The sequence below is a fragment of the Triticum dicoccoides genome, chromosome 7A (genome assembly GCF_002162155.2).
Source record: "Triticum dicoccoides isolate Atlit2015 ecotype Zavitan chromosome 7A, WEW_v2.0, whole genome shotgun sequence".
NCBI classification, from domain to species: domain Eukaryota; kingdom Viridiplantae; phylum Streptophyta; class Magnoliopsida; order Poales; family Poaceae; genus Triticum; species Triticum dicoccoides.
This window is the reverse complement of record NC_041392.1, coordinates 550,141,227-550,145,398: the sequence shown is the minus strand read 5'-3', so window position 1 is coordinate 550,145,398 and position 4,172 is coordinate 550,141,227. Positions and strand designations below refer to the sequence as shown.

The 4,172-nt window shown below is 47.6% G+C and overlaps 1 long non-coding RNA gene across 1 annotated transcript in view; it reads right to left on the bottom strand.

Annotated features, from left to right (window-relative positions):
* Positions 1-1,009: 1,009 nt before the first annotated feature.
* LOC119328564 overlaps positions 1,010-4,172 on the bottom strand; it is an 8,249-nt gene continuing 5,086 nt past the window's right edge. Inside the window, exon 2 of the long non-coding RNA XR_005159032.1 lies at positions 1,010-1,317. This is a non-coding gene — a long non-coding RNA (uncharacterized LOC119328564). The remainder of the gene's footprint in view (positions 1,318-4,172) is intronic.

Genomic DNA, 4,172 nt, shown 5'->3' with positions numbered 1-4,172 from the left:
CCCAACTATCTAATATGCAAATCAAAATCACATGCACATCATCGTAACAACTAAATGTCTTGATAGCTTGAATTTTGATTTTTAGCAGGGAATGGTAGTTTTGAATGCTTTATGTATTCTTAACCAGGAGGGTAACAAACTCTATTCATCCAACTGACATGAACCTAGGCCAGCTGGGAGTGCACAATACTCACATATCCTTGAGCTAAAGCTTGATTCTCGGTAGAACTGTATCTTCAGAATTCAGCAAAAAAAAGTTGATGCAAACTTAGAATGCATACCTCATTTGTTTCTGACGCAGTAACAATATACCTATTAGAAATAGAAAGTCCAACAAAATTCTGGTAAACAAGAATACTGAATTAGCCCCGGGGTACCTCCTCGGTGTGATTGTGTGCACTAAACTTGTTGCAGTATATGTTAACGTCTTTCAATGACAGGTTGGTTGGCTTATCGAGCAGATGCGCAAGAGTGCCATTTTAGTGATAAAAAAGAACACATAGTAATAGACCTGCTGTAGAGCAATGTTCATTCATAAAGCAAGAAAGCTTAGTACTTTCATATGAAGTAGATCGAGCATAGTAGTTTCATAGATGTTAAAAGGTTCATATTAACAGAGAAGGGTTGACATCAAGGTGAATGACCTATCACCGAGACATGACCAATGGTTGAGATCAAGGTTTAGCAGTCTCCAAAAGGTGGACATTCTCCAAAAGCAGAGGTAGAGATCGTCTAATAGTTTTTTATGTTGTGTGGACAAGAGGTTCAAAGAACATAATTCAAATATCCATGAGCATGGGTCCGAGAGGAGAAGCTTGGGCCAGCCATCTAAATCTTGATGTACTGACAATTCTAAACTACACACTAATTCCAGTTGAATGAGTTTCCTTTCTGCAGAGACCGAAGGAAATAAAGAAGACATACATTAGGGAATGTAAGAGAGAACAAATTTGCAAACTAAGAACAACTCAAACTCCAGAACTTAGCTGAGTAGTAAGGTATAACATCATAGATTGCTTATCCCCCGATTATATATGCCCTTACTAAATGTTTGTTACAGGACAATGCTTACCGACAGAAGATAAATCAAATCAATGTTCTATGACCTAATTACTCACAAGTGTAACTTCCATATGTCAAAGAACAAATATAGAAATCTAAAACCTTGCACAATAAGCATTCATGACGAATTACAGAAATCTAAGTATGATGCGCATAATATGGGTCTGGCCTTTGCCTCTCATTTTCCCTATGTACCAAGGTTGTCCATTATCACATTTATTAGCAGAAGGAGAAATAAGGCAACTATTTGAGTACCTGCAAGATAAGAAGAAAAAGAGTCAAGAGCACAACAAATGTGATATCACAGGAAAGGTATTGCCTACGAGTAACCTAGATCTCGAAACAGGCTTTCGCCCCGCTTTATAGATAAAGCATATGTCCATACAACCACATCTCAAGCACTGTCATAAACGAGAAATGTTGGGGCCACAACACAAGGACGCCCAAATGAAAGAAGAAGAAACACAAAGCCACTAGGGGCAAGCTACGAAGCCGGAGAGCCGACGCGCGATAGACACCAGGGCGTCCAGGAAAAGTTGAAGACGATCACAATCCCTCGGCCAAGCGAGCAGATGCCAGTGCTGCAGGAAGGCAAGAAATTTGAAGAACGAGTCAGAAGCACATCGCGGGAACACCCGCTCAATCACCATCTTGTTGCGAGTAGTCCAGAGAGTCCACATCATAGCTGCGAGGATGAGCCAGAATAATCGGCGCTTACGGCCAACCTGAGTAGCCCTAACCCGCAAAAACCCTGCAAGGTCATGGGCCTCCCACTCTGGCCCTAAAGCCTCATGTACGAAGCACCAAAGTGCCAGCGCTGCTACGCAAGAAAACAAAATGTGCGTTCCCGTTTCTGGGACATGGCACAAATGGCAAAGTCCATTGCCCGGACCATGGCGTTTCAGGACCTCGGTCGCCGAAGGTAGACGGTCTCGGAGAAGCTGCCAAACAAAAATCTTAATCTTTAAGGGTAACGGTGCCTTCCATAGTGGGGCTAACCACTGTAGAACCGGCATCCGACATAACGCCTGATAGGCCGAACTAACGGAGAATTCTCCCGAAGGGGAAAGGCTCCAAGAAACAGTGTTAGGATCCAGGGACAGAAGCAGAGGGACTACTTCCCTCAGGTCGTCACATTCCCGTACCTCATCAGGTCCGAAGGAGCGGCGGAACGCAATGTTCCATCCTTCCTCCAAAGCAGCCACAAATACAAGAATGGTCGGGTCCTCACAAATCGCAAAGAGCCGCGAGAACCGCAAGCGGAGAGGCTTTCCCTCAAGCCATGGGTCCAACCAAAATTGGGTTCCAGACCCATTACCAACCAAGAAACGCAAACCCAGCCTAATATCTTCCTTGATGGTCTGAATAGATTTCTAGAACTGGGACCCAGCCGACTGTGAGCAAGACAAGAGGGGTTGGCCCTGCAAGTACTTGTACTTAACCAGCTGCAACCACAGCCCCCCATCTCCTCGCAAGATCCGCCAAACCCAACGCAGCATAAGCGTAACGTTCATCCAGTGAGATGCAGGGATACCCAACCCACCTTGGTCCTTCGGCAAGCAAATGTCAGCCCACTTCACCATATGGTACTTTGGCCGACCATCTCCTGCCTGCCAGAAAAACCTAACGAGGACAGTTTTGCTACCCTTAGAGGTGAACCTACCACACAGGGCTCTGCACGGGACGCTACTCGTCCCACAAGCGGATCATACCCACTCACCAAGATCCTGGACTCAGCCAGGGGCATCCCCAAGTAAGATATGGGGAATGTCGCCAGCCTACAGTTGAGGTTATCAGCAATCCGAAGCTGGACAACCTTAGAGTAGCCAAAGACCACCACCTCGCTTTTATCAAAGTTAATCTTAAGTCCAGACATTTCCTCAAAGCAGAGCAGCAGGAACTTAAGATTAACAATGTCCGAGTCCAAGGTTCCACCATAATCGTGGTATCATCTGCATACTGCAAGTGAGTAACCCCCCCTCCAGGATGAGGTGACTAACTACACCCTTAAGGGCATCAACTGCAAGGTTGAAAAGCAAGGGGGAGATAGGGTCCCGTTGCTTTACCCCTCTGGAAGCCTGGAAAAAAGGTCCCACTTCGCCATTGATGTTGATCGACGTGTTCCTAGATCTAACCAGTTGCATGGTCCAGGAACACCACCTCTCGTCAAAGCCGCGCCGTTCCATTACCAACCTCAAAAAGGACCAATCCAGCCGGTCATACGCCTTCTGAAAGTCCAATTTGAGGAAGACCCCCTTAAGCCCCTTCAACACCACCTCATGGACGATCTCGTGAAGGGCTAGGATACCGTCATGGATCCGCCGGCCCTTCAGGAACGCGGATTGGAGGGGGTGGGCAATCCTTTCCGCCACCGGGGATAAGCGAGTTGCACAAACCTTCGCAAAGATTCGCTCCAACACGTTGATCACCATGATGGGGCGGAAGTGCCGAATATCCGTCGCCCCAACTACTTTGGGGATCACGGATGTGACACCATAGTTAATCCTAGCCATGTCCAAGGTTCCTATATAGAACTCATGAAACATGGGCATAATGACCGGGCGTAAGATCTCCCAGAATTTCTGGAAAAGACTACCGGGAGCCCATTCGGTCCCAGGGCCGAGCAAGCCTTCATAGAGGTAATCGCTCGACCAACCTCCTCAGGGGAGAACGGGAGAGTAAGATCCACATTCTCCGCATCGGAGACCTGGTCAGCAAGTGGCCAGAAGTCAGCGCAGAGAGAGACGCCTCCACGTGGCTCAGCCGAGAACAGCTCCTTGTAGAAGGAGTAAATATGGGTGGAGATGTCCTCTAGGCTTTCTAGAAGAAGATCCCCGTCCCAAAGGAAAGGGATGGCACACTTCCACCTGCGACCATTAGCAATCGCCCGGAAGTAGGCAGTGTTCGCATCCCCCTTAAGGAGTCAGTTCTAGCCCCCTCGACGCTGCCAGAAGAGCTCCTCGCTCTTGTAGATGTCCATGAGCGAGGACTCGAGGGCGTATATCCTAAGCCAGTCGTCAGGACACAAGCCCTGCCCATTAGCAAGGTCATCCAAAACCTTAATCCGATCCAGCAAGGCCCCTTTACGGGCCCGAGATCAGCACCAAGAT